Source organism: Macaca thibetana, chromosome 1 (assembly GCF_024542745.1).
Source record: "Macaca thibetana thibetana isolate TM-01 chromosome 1, ASM2454274v1, whole genome shotgun sequence".
Taxonomy (NCBI): Eukaryota; Metazoa; Chordata; class Mammalia; order Primates; family Cercopithecidae; genus Macaca; species Macaca thibetana.
The window spans coordinates 143,565,330-143,584,730 of NC_065578.1; the positions used below are offsets into that span (position 1 = coordinate 143,565,330).

Below are 19,401 nucleotides of genomic sequence, written 5' to 3' on the forward strand. Positions count from 1 at the left end.
CCATCCTTTATTATTTATTCTAACTAGCATACTACACACAGGTTTTTTTTAGCTTAATTTATTTCCCTAAGCAATATATACATTTGCCTTATCATTTCGATGACTCTGTAGTATTCCAGTATATTCCTACATCATCATTAACTTAATTATAATTACTACTCATAATTAACTAATTCCCTATAATTAACCAATCCCCAATCAGCTGATCTGGATGGTTTCCAACATTAATATATTTTTAATACTTGTTTAAAATATTGAAGATAAGGCTAGACAACACAAGCAGGAATAGAAAAAATTATTTTGTCTGAATCAGAGCCTCAGATTCATTTATAATTTGATGGGATGTTGTCTTAGTCTGTTCTCACGCTGCTAATAAAGACATACCTGAGACTGGGTAATTTATAAAGGAAAAAGGTTTAACTGACTCATGGTTTCACATTGCTGGGGAGGCCTCACAGTCATGGCGGAAGGTGAATGGAGAGCAAAGTCATGTCTTACATGGTGGCAGGCAAGAGTGCTATTGCAGAAAAACTCCCATTTATAAAACCATTAGATGTAGGGAGACTTATTCAGGACCATGAGAACAGTATGGGGGAAACTGCCATAATGATTCAATTATTTCCACCTGGCCCTGCCCTTGACACCTGGGGATTATTACAATTCATGGAGAGATTTGGGTGAGGACACAGCCAAACCATATCAGATGTTTATATACTAAAAATTAAATATTATACTAGTTTAAAACTTATGAAGTTCTTCCATACAAGTTGGTAGACTTATTGTATATAAATTAGGGATTATAGACAAACCATATCTATTATCTAGATATTAAGTACCTTTATTAAAATATAGGTATAACATTTATAAATGATATCATAAGGAACAAAGGGGCTAAGTGATACTGTCCCAGTTACACAGTGAATATTTTGGAAAAACAAGCTAGAAATCATAGTCTCAGAGCCTACATCTATGTTCAGACACTCAGAAATCCACTTGAAGGGGTTGAAGTCTATGATTGCCATTAAGATTCATTTTGGGGTCTAGCGATCTATTTTTCAATGTTCTGTATTTGATGTTTTTCAAATTGCAAATGGCAGTTCATACTTTTTAAAAAAATAAATGTACTAATAGAAAATAAAGGTGTAAAGGACAAAACGACACATTTCAGGGCCACCATATATGGTTGGGAAAGTTCTGCATTGCAAAAGGGTGTAACAGTTCATGGGGTTCCTGTCATGGCAGACAGTGAAGATTTTTATATTTATTACAGTAATTTTTTAGTAGATGACAGTATATTATGACAATGTTCCAACAGATAGAAATAAAGTGTCTTGAGTAAGAGGTATCTTTAATTGGCAGCATCTCTGATTACTCTCCAAACCCATGTCCTTTCGTCACCTTCTTATATTGCTGAATCAATAATATCTGACAGAAATTGTCTAAGTCAACTGATGTCTTCAGTGGAGGTGTCCTGTCTCTTATACAACTTATGATGTGGAACTTGAAAGGCCTAATGGGATATAGTAGCTACTGATAGCTCATATTTCAAGCAACCATGGATATAAAATCATCAGAATTTTAATTTTTGCCATGTAATTCAGTGGAACATTTCTGTAATCGATGCTCATATTAATGTTAGAGAAAAGCATTGCCTCATCTTGAAATACTTTCTAAACTTTCAAAGAAAGGTTAAATTATATTCAAGATTTGTGTAGTGTTAGATTTTTTTTTTTTTGTTATGTTCTTTGAAAATGGTTGATCTATTGCTTATATGTGCAATGAGTCTTTGTTTGTTTGTTTGTTTTTTGGTTGGTTGGCTGGTTTTTGATACATGGTCTTGCTCTGTCACCCAGGCTGGAGTGCAGTGGTATGATCTTGGCTCACTGCAACCCCTGCCTCTCAGGCTCAAGCGACTTCCCACCTCAGCCTCTCAAGTAGCTGGGACTACAAGCATGTACACCGCCACATCCGGCTAATTGTTGTATTTTTTTGTACAGATAGGGTTTTGTCATATTGCCCAGGCTGGTCGCGAACTCCTTGGGCTCAAGCAATCAGCCCACCTTAGCCTCCCAAAGAGCTGAAATTACAGGTGTGAGCCATTGTGCCCAGCCTGTGCAAGAGTCTTTATTGGAATAAATTAAATTACATATTTATATGGGGCTTCAAAACATCTTCCCATAACCTTGGTATTTGATCTTTGCAACTGGCAACAATATGAGGCAGGAAGTGTCAGTTTCCCAGTTTCCCTGTAGAGGAAGAAACATTGGCTTAGTGCTGTGGTTTGAATGTCCTCTCCAAAACTCATGTTGAAACTTAATCCCCAATGTGGCAATATTAAGAGGTGGGCCTTTAAGAGGTGATTGGTTATGAGGGCTTGGCCTTCATGGATGGATTAATCCATTCTTGAATTAATGGGTTAATGGATTAATGAGTTATCATGGGAAGGAAACCGGTGACTTATAAGAAGAGGAAGAGAGTCCTGAGTGGGACATGGGAGCACCCTCAGCCCCCTCTCCATGGGATACCCTGTGGGTCACTTCAGAGTCCCCACCAGCAAGAAGGCTCTTTCTCACCAGATGTGTTCCCCCACCCAACCTTGGATGTCTTAGTCTCCAGAACTGTAAGACATAAATCTTGTTTCTTATAAATTATCCAAATTGAGATATTCTCTTATAAACATTCAAAAACAGAACAAAGACATTTTGAGAGGACGAGTATCCTGCCCAAGGCCCCGTCATCACAAAGATGTAGGGCCAGTTGGGTACTCAGTCATAGGGCCCCACAGTGCTTTAGAGGGGAAATAATAAGAAACCACCATTTTCTGACCACCCTAGTTAAATGGGGATTTCCTCTGCTTTGGGTACTATAAAAGATAACAGCACAGCTCATGGGATTAATGTCCTCTTCTCTGTTAGAGGAGTCCCTTGCTGTGATTCTCTTGGATACATTTTAGAACTTTCTTCCATGTTTCTCAAATGCGGCGGGAACACATTTGCTTCCACTTTCTGCTCTGTCCCCCGATCTCTCACACACACTTGATAGGCTGGATGAGTCTACTAATGATTTTAGTGACTGATATGCAATCTAATAGAACAACAGACTATTAATTAACATCAATAAATAATGTACTTTGGTTCAAGTTTACAGTTACAGCCAGCACTTTACAGTTTACAAAAACGTTTTCCTTCATTAACGTCTAAAAATAATCTCCTGTAGTTGGATTGGGTAGACCTGACTTTAGTTAAAGAAGCCTCATGATTTTAGATTTCTGGAGTGGGGAGAGGGACATATACTTTAGAATAAAACCATTTCAGTAAGGTGTGATGAAATGAAACTCAGGTCATGGTGTTTAGTTAACATCTCAGGAACACCACCACCAACGAAAAGCAAAGCCTTTTTCCTTTTAAATTAAATAATGAACAGTTGGATATTTTTGTTAGGAGCTGGTGGGTTAGGTAACTGCACTGATTTACATTTTAGAATTATAGGCTAAAGACTAATTAACTGGCTAGAGCATATGCAGTGGACCGTGGCAGTCTGCAAAGATTAACAAATTAATTAGTTATTTCCATCCGTTACAATTTTATTCTTTTCTGGGAAATGAGCGGCCTGTTTATTTCAGCCTTTAAAAGTTTCAGAGCAGGGCTGTTCATTCAGCTTTCTGAATGGCTGAATAGAACAATAGGATTGTGTAACAACTGGGACACGTCAGTGCCTTCGTCAGGGGATAATGTAAGCTATAGAAAGCCCTTTTCATCTTTTAGCAAGGGCCCATTATTCCTATGTATCTCTCTTCTCTGCTTTATGAAAAGGTTTGTACAGTAAATAATGACCAACTATGTAGTAGTTCTTTCTTCTTTTGCCAAGCTCTTTTTAGCTTTGGCAGCAATTTTGTTTTCCCTGTCATCATCTAATGTCTATTTATTTTACATTGCTACAAAGCCAGTGAAATTCCCTTATAAATCCCAGGTCATGAAGATGAAGCAGCAATTCGATTCCTTTTATTCAACGTCTCCAGTGTCCTCTGCTTTTTCTAATTAGGTTGAAAGTGGTCAGTGGCTTGAAAACCCTCTGGGCAGGAATCAAATCTGTTTGAACAATGCATTCCTAAAGGCCATGCATATTAGACCCTTGGATTTAATTAGAGGAGAGGTATCAAAACTCAGATACTCTCTGGATGCATTTAGGATTGTCACCAAAAGGTCCTGTTTCTACACAGGCAATTTAACCAAATTCCTCTCCTCCTTTGGCTCTCCCTCCCCCCTACACATACAATAGGCATTAGGTATTCAGAGCCTGGGGCTATTACTCACTACTGGTTCTCAGAGGCTGCAGTTTTCTTTTGTCAGCGCTGCCACAGCATGAAGGTGAGAACAAGAAGTTCTTAAACTGAAGAGAAAAAGATAAAAGGAAAAGTACGCAGGAGAAAAGAGAGGCTCTTTAACTGCTCTGTCAACTCGATTTCTGTCCTCCGCCCCAAGCATGTTCTGAAGATGGATGGGCGCAGGTACAGCTGGTACAAGACAGCAGCTGTGATTTCCATCTGGGTACCATTTAGTAGCAGATAGATTTTTCAGGCTGAAGTCTCTTCCAATTGTTGTGGTTAGAGAGTGAAAGTGAGAGGCCCACTGTGTTTTCTTCCACCTCAGGTGGTATTGTTTCAAACCATTGTTTCTCCCAGGGTTGGCTTGCTATCAAAGAAGAGAATTAGAAGGCAATTATTTGATTGTGGGGTGAGCGAATGTGGGAGTTAACTGATGAGAAGTGGTGGAGCTCAGACACAAACCATCTCATGAAATACATTAGATATTAGATTTATCCAACACGTACTCCTCATATTGTCTGTTTCCCTCTTTCTAAGCTGTAAGACTGTCAGGGGACATGGTGCTCTTCCGGGGAGTAATGTACATGTTTATGTCTGCACAGACATAACATAAACATAAACATAAAACAACTGGTTGAACTGTGAAAAATTCAGTACATTAACTAAAGCTCATTTTTGATTGTGCTAAGAAAGCAGCTTCTCTTTTACCTCTATGACAGAATTGACAGGTGTCTACATGTGATGCCAGGACAACCACCCCAGCCAATGGATTCTTCCCAACAAAAACGTTTTTAAAATATTACATATCTGAAGATATTTTAAGTATGCTACTTGATTAAATTTTTTAAATCTAACTTGCTATTTTTTAAAATTGAACATTTGTTTTTTTAACCAGCTGTATCAGTGTAACATGGGCATGATAGAATTAAATTATTGTTTTGGAGTAAATTTGCTCTATATTTTGTTCTCTATATCTTTTCAACTCACCTGTCAGGGACATCTATAAGAGTCAGGCTGTTTTCTGCTCTTCAAAGATGTTTTTGAGGGTGAGAGCTGGTGATTTTCCATCAACTAAAAATGCTTTTTGTCAAATAGAGACAGCACCAATGATGTACTTAAGGGCCCAGTTCTTCATGTGATTTGGATTTGAGACCTGAGGTGTTTCACAAGTATTCACAAGCATCAGCAGATCTGATCGAGGGAGAGATTGCAATATCTTTTCTGGCAAACCAAGCTCCTTTTTCTTTGCTAATATGGACATTTTCCAATGTTGACCCAGATTCTTCAGCTTTTCTAATGTATTCAAGGTCAATGTTTCTATCCCTAAGGAAAAACCATTCATGAGAGCCATGATCAAGTTTGATTTTATTTTGCCCCCTAGTTGACTGCCCTTTTACCTCCCAAAATCCCAAAAATAAAGTAAGAACATGTTGATAAATATGATGAAAGAGTACTTGATTCTTGCATTGAGTTTTAGAAGGAAGAATTCCTGGGCAGGGTGAAGCTAAGAGTGAGGTGGTGATGGTGAATGAGGTTGGGGCATTAGCAGATACATAAACAGAACATCTGGAGCTGTAATCCAGGGTTTTTTAAGAAGTCATGCTAAAAAAAGTAAACATAAACAGGTGCAATTAATTCTAATATATTTTATTTAACTTAATATAGTATATCCAAAATAATATCATTTGAACATGTAATTAATATAAAATTATTAATGAGATATTTAATCTTCTTTTGTTATACTAAATCTTCAAAATCTTGTGCATTTTTTGCATTTATAGCACATTCCTCAGTAGCGATGTGAGGCTAATGGCTACCATACCAGATACTATAGATCTGGAGTGAGCAGGTAAAGGGGAACTAGTTTTCACGGAGCACTTTCTATGTGCAAGGCATTATAGTAGTTATTAGTATAGATTATGGTTAGCTTTCATAACCACCCTGGGAGGTGCCTATTATTTTCATTTTACAGATGAATGGATGTAGCCGTAAAATTTATTATCCAAACTGGGGCCTTTTCAGAATGATAAGGCAACTTTTATTAATTACCAGGGCACAACTGGTATAGCTTGTACTGTACTAGGAAAAGTGGAATGAATGGTCACCCTAGATGGGAAAACAGGCTAGAATAAATTAACTAACTTGCTCAAGATACTAAAGCTCATAAATGACAGCATGATTTAAGATTTAAAGCCATATCTGTTTGTGTCAAAAGCTCGTGCTGAGAATGAGACTCCAGTATTTTTTCTAGATTTCTCCCTTGATGATTTGGTTAGCCATTCTAAGTTGGAAGTATTGGTCTCAAAATCTGTTGACAGCATGGTTTTCCATTGCAAAAAACAAACAAAACAAATAAACAAAAAAGAACTTAAAGTCTACCTCTGTTCTTAGAAAGGCCCTTCCAAGGAAACAGAACTTACACAGAGGTTGACTACACATCTGTCATTTTTAGCAGAGCTCAGACCCCTTAGCTATGTTATTTGGTGGCAGGTGGGAGTATGGTGAAGATTGCAGGCAATTTTCTCTCAATGTTCTTGTTCACCCCATTGCTTTCCCTGTTGGAAAACATATCACTGAAATCTGTTTACAGACATGTAAGAGGGCCAAAAATGAATATAGGAAACAAAAACATCATTCCCTATTCTGGGAAAACTGTTTCTCTGTTCACAACACTTCTGACACCAAATGTGTGTGTGTGTGTGTGTGTGTGTGTGTGTGTGTGTGTGTGTGTGTTTTCCAAACCAAGCAATTCAAGTCTCTGGACACCAACCAGGTGTCCTACAACTCAATTCAATACTAACACTCATTATGTAGAGTTAGCACAGACCTCACAGGTTAAGGCTCAGCCCCAAAAGACTGCCCTTCACTTTAGATGCCAATTGCAAGTCCGGATCACTTGTACTTCTGACCAATCTTGAGGTCTTAATCAGGGATTCTTATAACCCTTTCCTCGGTTTGCTAATTTGCTAGAATGGCACACAAAACTCAGGAAAACATTTACTTATATTTACCAGCTCATTGTAAAGATATTATAAAGGAAATGGATGAACCAAATGAAAAGGTACATAGGCTGAGGTACAGAAGAATGGTGAGTACGGTAGCCATTGTCCCTGTGATGTCGGAATTGAGAGTGGCTTCTTGTGAGTAACAAAGACACTCCTATCACTCAGGAAATTCTAAGGATTTTAAGAGCTTTGCACCAGAAACTGGAGACAAAGACCAAATATATTTCTTATTAGAAATATTATAATTATATATCTACTTTCTCCAGCTCCCTTTAGATCCCCAGAATAAGACTTTCTTCATCTCCAGTGTAAGCAGGTGGGTTCTCTGGTCCTTGGTCAGCATTTCTCCATTTGCCTGACTGTTCTGAGATAATCTCTTCCTCAGAAATACATTCATTGTCTCCTTTAAGTGATGCCAGAGCTAATGATGACCATAGGAAATCAAGATACAACAGGAGGAAGGTCTGGGAATGTTAATGAAAGCTGGCATTTATTGAGTGATTACTATAAGCCAGACACTGCTTTAATTGCTTTGTATCTTTAACACATTTAATCCCAACAACAAGTTTATGGTACAGGAGCTCTAATTATCCTCATTTTACAGATAAGGAAGCTGTCTCAGAGAGATTGGGTAACTTGTTCAGTGTCACCTTGCCAATGTTTCATATTACTGACAAAACTGGGTCCCAAACCCAGAGCTGGCTAAGTACAAAGCACTCACATTACATTATGTAAAAATATGCATTATATAGAAATCAAACTTACCTCTATTACCAAGGCCATTACTTGGAAATATTGTATTGTATGTTTGCCTTGTTATACTATTAAACCTTTCTTATCATGAGATTCCCTGAAGAATATGTGGCTACCAAATTGAATGAGAATGGTGATTTTTTGGTTTGTGGTTGAGTTTCCCATAATGGGACAAGTTCCTTGATATGTTTGTGTAAAAATTTGGGGCACTGTTAAGTAGATGGATCAAGAAGAGCCTGAGCAGCTTCTCAGTATAACTGGCAAACTTAATTTAAGATAAAACATTACTGTCCCGTGTCTCTCTATTTCTCAGTTATGCCCATATTTGGACATTTTAGAGGTTGACGAGCATTGCGAGTTTTTCTCATTTACATTCTGCTCAGTAGGGTGGCCTCGTCTAAATTGTATGACTATACATGTTTACCATGAAATGCCAGAAAGCTGTTTTCAGGTGAAATTAAGAAAATGTGATCCAATATTTAAAAAAGAGAACAATTCCCATGTATTTGTTATTGTGATGCAGGGGATGCCCAGATGAAGTTGAATACGTGAGCTCTTCCCCTCTCCTGTTCTGGAATAGTACCTTATTGGACCCTCTAAAGCATAAAGAAAAGATTTGAGTAGAATGATAATAACCAGATTTATTGTTTATATTAGACATATTTTAGAATAGCCAGTGACTTTAATATGAATGGTTTGGTATTAAGTTTTATATTCTAATTGCCATTAAAAAATTGCTCTTTCCCTAAGGCAGAAACAGCCAAGATACTATCTGTTCTTTGTGTTAATTGTTGATAATGAGCATCAGACATAAAATGGCAGACACTGACCAAACTCACAGATTGTCCCCAGATAGAGAAGGGCTGGGTCTTCATTAGATTGTAAAAGTAGAAGTTTAGATACATTGACAAGCAGCAGCTGGCAGGGCGTTTCCAACTTGTGCTCCTAAATGGCACAAGGTGGGTCTGCAGAATGTTATTGCCAAGTACCCCCTGAAAATAAATGCAATAATCTTCCTCATGTTCAACCTTTGTGGCAACTGCAGGGCTGGGGAAAAAATAAAATAAAAATTGCATTTATGGGCCTGGAAAAAATAGAGGAGGATTATCTCTCTCATAAAACCCAACTTCTAGACCTGAAATTGTATTTCTTCCAGACTAATTTTTCAGTTTATCTTTGATCATTATAAATTATTCTTTATCTGTTTCTTTCTTTGTAAAGTCCTGGTTGAGAAAGTAGTTGGCAGTCTTTTCCATTGCAGCTTAAATGGACTTATTTGTTGAAAAATACTCAAAAGTAAGAATTCTAGAGTGCTTCCCATTACACTCCTCTGAACCCACCAAGTTCGCTGCATGGAGCTGTCTGTGTAAAATTATGGGCAGAGTCGGGTAACCACCTCTGGCTCCAGACTCAACTTTCCATAGCTCTCAATGCCAAATACGTTTGCTTACTCAGATTTTCACTTGAATCATAATCTTTTTTTTTTTTCTTTTTTCTTTGTGGGTGATTCCAAGTTATGAGGAGATGGCTGGGCAACATTAGGGGTAGGGGTCTGGTCTGAGAAAAGGCCACCTGGAGGGGGATAGGGGAGCTGGGGGAAGGTGGCCAAGTCCTTAAGCCTTTTGGGTGGGAGAGATGATCTTTTCAGTGGGATTACTGGAGACTTCAGCAGTAAAAGCCTCTTTCACAGTGTGGATACGTGGGTGCGTTATCAATGATAATGAAGAATAACTTCAACAGTGGAAAGTTACTTTTAGAGTCAGCGGAGGTCCTGATGAACTCTCGTAAACACAGCAACTCTTCCAGGAGACTAAAGCAGTGATGGATAACATCTCTCTTCCCCGTGTCTCTTGCAGCTTCCATATCTTCCTGAGGCTCTGCAGCCTAAATTGGAACTCTGGAGCAGGAAGCTTGGTGATTCATTTTATTGTTAGTAGTAACAATTCTAATAAATAAATTACTAACAATAATAAAACGATCACTAACATTTAAAACTTTATGGCTTACAAAGCATTTTCTCATTCATTATCTCATCTGAGATAATGGCTATGTGTCACAATACTCCTACCCCAGAGAGGACTTTCAATGTAGTTGTTTTCAGATCAAAGGAGAGGTTTCCCCCCCAGCCCCTGGGAGTGGTGGTGAAGTGAATCTCTAAGGGTACTAGCCTGGCCACCCTGGAGAACACAGAAGGGAAAAGGAGGTAATCAAAGGGAAAACAGTGGGTTTGATACCATTATGTGAAAGTGCTTTGTTTCTTTCCCATATATTTTTAACTGAACCCTTGGGACTTGGGGAGGTGGTTGGATGATCACATGCTCTTTGAATGCCTTATTGTGTTTGAAACATAAAGCTGCTTCATAAAAAGTTTGTATTGTGAAATGTCAGGTTTTTGGCATGTATCATATTTGTCAAATGAGCTTATATAAGTTGGGCTTTCCAGCATGGTCTCCCCTTGTCTAGCATTGGAGAAAAGGTTCCTAGAGAAAAACCTAAGCCAGGTGAAGCCAGGTTGTGCTGAGTTTCCAAAGGTGCGGAAAACCACTCAGAAAGGAAATCTTTGGAAAGGGAAACTACTGAATCCTGGAAAACAAACTAGGACATACAGCAAGTTCATATGCTTTTGAACTATCAGGAAGAAGGAGGGTGATTGATCATAAATTGCTAGTGAGTCCAGGTAGGGAAGAGTCAGATCCTTTTTTATCTTATAGATGGAGCATCAGTTGATTAACTGCATTCTTCATTCTAACCACCCCCTTCCCCTCCCCACAAAGTCAATCCACTGATTATTGAATAAATACATCTTCTAGGCAAATTTCAGTGGTGAGTTAGCAAATGCAATACATGATAAAGAATCGCAAACTGAAATAAGATCAGGTAGTGATCTGGGGAGCAAGCACTTGCTGGCTGGCTTGTGTTGACTTTAATGAAAATAGGATTAAAGTGAGAAAAGTGACAGACTTTTGCAAGAGACCACAGCCTGTGTTTCCTCACCTGCTACGCAAAAACAAAATCCTAGTTTATTCTTGGTTGCACAGTTCCCAGAGTGACACAGAGTGGAGCTGAGCCCCCCAGTGGTGTTCCCTGGGTTAATTCCATCAGTCAAAAAAATCTGGGGACTATGTAAAAGGGTGAGCTGCAACAGATATTGCTCTTTATTGCATTAACTCTGATTGCATTAACAATTTCCTCAAATCCGATTCTGTTTTAGGTCTGATTCTCCTAGGTACCAATCAAACTGCTTGTTTGTTCCCCTCTATTAATCCTCACCCTTTAGGTTTACCCACTGGTAGGTGCTACATGGCCTCCTCTCAGTCCCCATTTCCATAGCACCCCCTCAAGTTGCCATACAATCTCTGCTGCTGATCCAGCATGTCAATCTCTCACTAAGCTGAGTCCGTTAGCTCTTGTGGGAACTAGAAGTCTCCTATTCCAAATCCAAGAAGATTTCTGTCACTGTGATACAGTTTGGCTGTGTCCCCACCCAAATCTCAACTTGAATTGTAATAACCCCACATGTCAAGGGCAGGGCCAGGTGGAGATAATTGAATCACGGGTGTGGTTTCCCTCCACTATTCTCATTGTAGTGAATAAATCTCATGACATCTGATAGTTTTATAAATGGGAGTTCCCCAAGACATGCTTTCTTGCTTGCCACTATGTAAGATGTGACTTCGCTCCCCATTCACTTTCCACCATGATTGTGAGGCCTCTCCAGCCATGTGGAACTGTGAGTCCATTAAACCTCTTTCCTTTATAAATTACCCAGTCTTGGGTATGTCTTTATTAGCAGTGTGAGAACAGACTAGTATACATCGTGTCCCCTTCACCCACTATAAAGGAGAAGGAAGGGGAAAAGAAGGCAACCATCAATTTCTAGGTGACAGGCAAACAAGAAAGTTATAATAGAAAATGTCTTCTCAGTTGCAGTAATTCTGTGTGTTTGCTTATTGCTTGAATAATAAGAAATAAGGATTAGTTGATTAGCTGTGTTGATAGGATCATATCATGTTTCTTGGGGCACTTAGTAAAGAAGGAGGTTGGGCCCAATCAAATAGAGATGGAAAAGAGACAAAATATTCAGACAAAAGCATAGGCATGAGGACAGATAAATACAAAAACCACAACACTGCACACTGAGAAAGGTGGATTCGGGTTAGTGCTGGTGGGTTGGAGGAAGATCAATAAGAATGAAGCAACGCTCCCCAGCAGATGACCAACTTGAGATATGTTTTAAAAGGAGTGGTGTGATTTGGCGAATATAAGGCCTCGTGCACAGTCTAAAAATCGATTCCACATTCTCAGTGCCTTTTACAGGGTGTTCGCACTAAAAGTGGTGTGGTGTATTTATTTCCAGGCGAAGTTCAATTTAAAAGCAGGAATAATTGAAAACATCATTTTGAATGATGTGGTTCTAAAAATGGAATAAAAAATTGTTGACAGGCCTTCTGAGCTCTCACCACTCTCGCCTTCTTGACTGCAAGAGGAACTTCTGAAGACTAAAATTTCTTTTGTTATCTGAGACACTTTATAATTCATTTTAAAAGTGTGCATATGTGCTGAACTAAGCCATGGTTACCTTCAACTCCTAGACCAGTAAGCCAGTCAATTAACAAATGCCTAAGTCTGCCTTCTAAACACTTATAGTTAAGTTTTAGCAAGTTGAACTCCACCCATCAAGAAATTGTCTTTGATGCTCTTAATGACTACTTATAGGCCTAGCCATTTAAGACATCAGACCAGAACTACTGTCTTGTTCTAGTCTCAGACATGACTTTTGTTGCCCAAACTATTCTTTTATTAGTGAGGAAAAATCCCTGGGCAATGTTTGCCTAAATGGATCTAGGACATAAATTGTCTGCCTGTATTAATAATTTCCTCCTACTACTTCCTGATCAGCTTTGGGATGCTCCTGATGTTCTTACTTAAATTCTTCCTCCTCTATCAGGATGAGACCTGGAGTACTCACAGATCTCACAATTATACAGTTGCTCATGCTGCAAACCTTGGATTCAACATGACCTCTTTCTCTCCCAGATTAAATCTGGCCAATTAAATCCTGCTTGTCCCACCTTTTTGGTGCTCTTAAATTCATCCCTCTTTTCTTCTGCATGAATGTCTCTATCTTTTCTTAGGTATATTACTCCAATTACCCTCAAGTTGAATTCTTTCTTCTTTCTAATCCATTATCCACACTGCTGCCCAAGTTAATGTTCTTTAATGCAGAGCTGTTTAAAAGCCATCAAGGGCTCCTTATCACCTTCAGAATAAATATCAAATTCTTCATTAAAGCATACAAGGTCCTTTATGGTCTGCTTTTTCCCTAACTGTCAGTTCTAATGTTTTCGTGTACCTTCCTGTTCTCTTTTATAAAGCCAGATGGCACTAACGTGCTTGTCCCATAAAAGGGTCATGGTTTCAAGCCTCTGGGTTTTAAATCCAACTGTTTCCCATGAAATGCCTCTTCCTTAGCCCTTTGCCCATCTTTTCTGCTTAATGATCCCTACTTGTCCTTTAGCAATCAACACAAGTCCATCTTCCTCTGGGAAACCCTTCTGCACATACCTGTGACAAGCAGGTGCTCTAACTCCCTGCAGCCTGTGCTCACCCAGCAGTCTGCCTACCAACTAGTATAACATTTTCACACAGTTTGGTAATTGTTCATCTCTTATCTGTGTCTTCTTAGGGACATTAACTGGCTTAAAAAGAGAACTTGGATTTTGTTTGCGTACTTATCCATAGTACGTAGCACTTGTCACAGGAAATGTATATAGTGTGCATAAGTTAATCGTTTGCAGGCGAGGCTCTGCCAATTTCTATGAAATATAAAATTTTCTCCATGTTTATATCTTCTGGCATTTGCTTTGTAGATAGGTCATGGGAGCAGAAGCTCTTATAACCCCACCCTGGTTTGAAAAGCTGGAGTCAGTTTGGAGTTCTGCCATGACCCTTGGATTTCCACAGACCTCAAATATTTTACTTAACATTACCAATTACTTGATTAATGCTATAAAATTTCAAAATACTTTCACCAGTAATATCTATTTTCACCCTCACTTGAAATATCTGGGAGCAAGTGGGCAGATATATTCATAATCCACACTTGAGGGATGAGAAAGCTGAAGCTCAAAAGAGTTATTTAACCTGCTTGAGGTCACACAGTGGGTAAATGAGAACCTACAGCCACTCAGCTCAGGCTAAGTGTTAGTATCCTACTGCTACGTAACAAATTACCACAAACTTAGTGACTTCCAACAACAGATGTTTATTATTTCATCATTTCCTTGGATCCTCTGCTTGAGGTCTCAAAGGGCTGAAATCAAGGTGTCACCTGGTTTGGTTTTTATCTGGACCTCAGGGTTCTCTTCCAAGCTTATTCATGCTGTTGGCAGAATCCAGCTTCTTGTGGTTATAGGAAATGAGTTCCTGTTTTCTTCCATGCAGTTATCCAGGGATTGTTCTCAGAGAATAAGTCAACGACTCACGTCTAAAACATGTGGCCTTATCACAATATGGGAACCTACTCCCTCAAAGCAAGTAGGAGAATCTCTCTCTGGTCAGTTAAAATGGAATCTTGTAGAATATAGCCTAACAGAGGAATGACTATCCCATCATATTCATAGGTTCTGGACACTCTGAAAGGAAGGAGATTGTACAGGACATGTACACCTGGGGACACAGATCTTGGGGGTCGTCTTAGAATTCCACCTTCCATGGGTCTGATGTCGTCATTGCATTAGGCTGAGACTCATATCCCAGTCATAGAATGTGCTACTGAGAAGTTGCCATCTGCTCTGTGGTCTTTGTTTGGATAATTTCATGCTGAAAGAGAAATCATGGTTGTATGTCCTGTGGGTCATTTTTATTTTGGGTAATTATGATCCATTGGAATTTGTGATGTGAGAAGTGATGAGAGTTGGAGACTGTTTTAACTTTTCTCTGCCTAGGAATACTTCAACTAAACATCCCAGATAGTCACTAGAAATTAATGTCCAGGAAGAGCTGGGCTTTAGAATATCAACTTTTCAGTTTTTCTTTGTGCAGACTTCAGCTGAAGAAATACAGATGGTCACTGCAAGGCTAACCCTTGGAATAGAGACCTCTGCTAGATGGTCAGTTGAGTGTGTTTTTTCTCAAATCAGATTATGTCATCCAAGGAGTTTGAGGAGTCCACAGTCCACCAAGGATCTAAGCTTTCCAGTGTTTTGGTCTCATGTTCGGGATGGGAGGCAGCCGGGCATTTGCCTTTGGGCAATTTGTGCCTTCTGTGCTTTTGTGGGTAAAAAGTGTCTATTGCTTGCTTTTTTGAGGTAGCTTTTAAAGAATTTCTCTCAGTGTATGTTGCTGTTTTTGATCGGGTATGGTGGTAGAAAAGAGTGGTAACATGGGACTTTGGGGGTGTTCACCTTAATCTTGGCATATAGATTCATAAATATAGACTAGGGTGATAGCTCCTTTTCTTCCTGGAGTTCAACTCAGACATCTTTGCTTACAAAAAGCCAGAGCAGCTATTGTTTAATTTTTTTTTCATTAGGAAACTCACCAAATGTTTTGGCCCTAAATTCTCTATTTCTTCAAGCCAGCTGGAAAACACCACAAGTTGCAAAGAAACACTAACCCACTAAATTAGTCACACAAAAAATATATGTATAAAGTCTCTCTTGACCCAATTCTTTCTACTTGCTTTGTTCATTCCACCAATCAGATTTTATTTACTTTCATAGAAAAATGGAGTCTTTTGATTACTTGCTTTTGTTGCAACTTCCCTCTAAGTTTATGCCCACTAGGTCATGCCGGTAGACACTGATACCAACATGCTACATGAATGAGCATTCAACATCTGCATGATAACTGTGTTCAGTGCTGTAGGCTCTGAAGTATAATGCAGACCATATTGTGCAGCTCTGGAAATTTGGAATCAGGATACTTCTGACTTAGTGTAACTTATTTACCAAGACAATATCTATCAAGAAATGCATTATTGAGAAAATTAATAGCGGCTGTAAATAAGATAGCTAGCACTTACTGATTACTCACCGCGCTAGGTGATCTGTGCAGGTGATTTCACACGTTGTTTTGTTTAAACCTCATGCCCTCTATGAAGTAGAAACTATTGTTTTCCTAATTTTATGTTAAAAGTTGCTATCTATACTACTTAGGAGAAAAAACTTCAAGTATGCTCATACAGTTAAAAATCCAAATACATTTTTGGTGTGATATTTATAAAACATTCTTATCTTTGCTTTACAGAAGGTCTTTGAAGGTTTTATTAGTGACAATGTACACCGTGAACTACAGGATCACTTCCACAGTTGGTTGGAACAACCTGCAGATAGACCCATTCTTGATCCCTATGTTGATCAGTTATATTTTTTCTTTTCTAAACCCGTATAATGTTTCCCTGTTCTCAACCAACCATCAGAAGAGTTTCCATAGCGCTCTGTGTGGAGAATTAGAAAGGATTCAGGTTTCCCTGGTCCAGCCTTTCTTTGATGAATTCCTGTTGGGGATATAAATAGATGGTCATCCAATTTCCATTGACATACCAGAGAGAGAGAGAGAGGGAGCGTGGAACTCTTTTTCATTAGAAAGTCCTTCTTTGTCTTAAACTGAAGCTTTTTTCTTTTGTATAGCAGTCATACATGTCTTTGTAATTCTTGACTTGAACATTTGTTCTTCTATCATTAAATATTTCCTATCTAAGGATAGACACCATTTCACCTGATCCAGTATGCCACACATCTAGTTTGAGTTCTATAGATCCATCCTTTCTATTAAGAAAACATCTAAAGCTTAAGTTCTTCTTATGGCTTGTCAGTGACAGCAAGGTTTATTGGAAGGAGAGGACATTGCCTCACACAAGCCCCCTTTAAGAAAATGTAAAGTGAATATGTTTTCCCTATTTCACTTTGGCCTTTTATAGTAAGTTAATAAGGTTTGCCTTTAAGCTGAAGGTGGAAACAAAGGGTGGAGTGTGTGTGTGTGTGGAGTGAAAGGTTGGAAGGTTGGGCATAGGTGAGGGGTGATTAGTGCCCAGGTAATAAAGTGCTTGAAGTGGAAGAGTTTATATATATGTTATATGACATGGAAGAAGCCCACTGAATCAAAAAATTCTAACGAAACAAATGGCTATTTCCCAGTCAGGTGACAGCAACAGAGTTGCTTCCAAAAAATGAATCCACTGGGAAGTGACACCAGCCCCAGAGTTTCTTGCTTCCCCATGGGGTGGGATCATACAATTGGATTTATGTTGTACAATGATTTGGTGGATTCAGGGATATGAAACCCTGTGAATTTCATCAGGAGTTTCCTAAAGGTCACATTCAAGTGTATGTAATAGTTGGAAGTGCTACACCATATTTGCATTCAGTTTGCAAGCAAACAGCTTGCTGTCAACATGTATTCCCTGCTATTTCTTGCCTATCTATTCTAACTGATGAATAACTCATATTCATACTATATTATATTCACAAAAACATAGCACAAATGTGTGTGTGTGTCTGTGTGTGTGCGTTTGTGTGTGTGGAATAGAGGATGAAGGGCAAGGGGCATGCACAATATGACGGGAGATTATACAGGTCTAGCAAACATACAGAATGATGTTTAGTGGAAATGATAATGGGTTAGAAAATAGATCTGGATTTTAGGCTCAGCTATTCTACTGATCAGCTGAGAGATCACTGAAATACCACTTTATTTATCTGAGTCATAATTTCTTCATTTTATAAATTGTGAGTTTGAACTGGAAGTTCTCTGAGGTTACTTCCAGTGGTAACAAGTTAGAGGTTAAGTTTTTTTTTCTTGAATTGGCCACAAGGTTTTGGAAGTTAAGCTACTTCATACAACTCATCCCTGCCCCCAAATACAGGGCGTTTAATGGAGCCCGAATCTAGGAAATCATTAGCTCTTGACAACTCCTTAACATACGCAGAGCTTTCTTATTTCTCACTTCCCTTAATTTTTCTGCCATTTACTCTTCCTCGTCATTTCTTCTTGTTAGTTTTAAGTTTCTTTTGTCTATCTTCCTTTCTCTAATATCTCAACTGAGACATGAGGTCCGTAAATATTACTTGGCATTCTTTGCTTGATCAAGGTTATTGGGATAAAATTCATCAGAAAACTCATAAATCTCTCTGCTTGGACTGAGGTTTATATGTTTTATTTCTAACTTAAGCTGTTTCCCTTTATGTAGGTATTTATAGAGGTAGAAGTCAGTGAGAAGCCACTCTGCTCTACCTTTTTGAATGTAAAATTGTTACATTAGAAAAAAAAAATAAAAGCATATCCAAGAGTAGCAGGGCTTCCAAGAGTGAAATCATCATCCCACCAAACAAAGCCGGTTGGGTGTGTTTGTATTCATAGCACTTGTGCCTATTAGTTTCTTCAGTTCAAGCATGGGTGAGAGCTGCACAGGCTTTTTACTACAGTTATTTATATATATTTTTAAATCCATCAAAATTTCACTGAACTAATAAACCCAAGGCAGACATACTGTAGGATTTGTGAGGTAATGAATAGCACCCTTTGAAAACTCCATTCTGTTTTGCAGGCAGCCCATAGTGGTCAAAAGTTGTCTAGCCCCCAAGTGTGAGAATAATGCTTTCAATAGACCACACTTTACTTTGAGGAAGAACAGACCAGCTAATTGGATGATTAATGTTCAGTCCCAGGAAGGAGAGAATTACAACCCAAATGCATGATTTCATTACTTGATGCATTGAAATACACACATACACACAAAGGAAAAATTCTTTTGTTTTATAACAGAGTTACCTTGCATATTCCAGGATGTGAAACCCCCTAGGGAATCTTAAGGGTTAAAGAAATACAGTTATGAACCCAGAGTATTGGTAATTCTATTCACTAGACAAAGAATGTGTGGCTCTTAACCATCTTTTAAGGACTAATGTATTAGCATAGAAGTCCTTGAGTATAGAAAGTAGGAGAGCTTATAAAACTTTCTAGTTGCTGATTGTTGAACTTTAAAACTTGAGCTTAGATTGGCCTGGCACTAGTGAATTCAGAGCTTATTCACAATGTGTCAATATATTGTTATGTATTTTTGATTAGTTGCTTGATATGCATGAATATTGCCTTCTCAGCAAGCTACAAGTTGCTTGAGGGTGAGTAAGAGTTTTATTTTTCTCATTTCCCTAGTTTTAGCAGCTGCTGATTTTGGCTGTCTCTGGGCATTAAAAGGTTTGGTGTCAAGAAGTTGGGGTGCTAACTGTGGTTTGGTTCCCAGATCCCTGAAGGTATCCGCAAGCTGGGGCCAATAGCTAATCTGAGGAGACTGGAAAGCTCCTTAGAGCCAGAAGG

At 38.6% G+C, this 19,401-nt stretch overlaps 2 long non-coding RNA genes across 2 annotated transcripts in view; one reads left to right on the top strand and one right to left on the bottom strand.

Moving 5' to 3' along the window:
• Nucleotides 1–2,161: 2,161 nt before the first annotated feature.
• Nucleotides 2,162–5,405, bottom strand: LOC126948468 (uncharacterized). Its single transcript, XR_007723466.1, has 3 exons — nucleotides 5,312–5,405; nucleotides 4,314–4,389; nucleotides 2,162–2,246 (listed from the first exon to the last, which is right to left on the bottom strand). It is a non-coding gene; the product is annotated as an uncharacterized LOC126948468 (long non-coding RNA).
• The window catches only part of LOC126948470 (uncharacterized), a 118,555-nt gene continuing 101,639 nt past the window's right edge, over nucleotides 2,486–19,401 (top strand). Inside the window, exon 1 of the long non-coding RNA XR_007723467.1 lies at nucleotides 2,486–2,620. This is a non-coding gene — a long non-coding RNA (uncharacterized LOC126948470). The remainder of the gene's footprint in view (nucleotides 2,621–19,401) is intronic.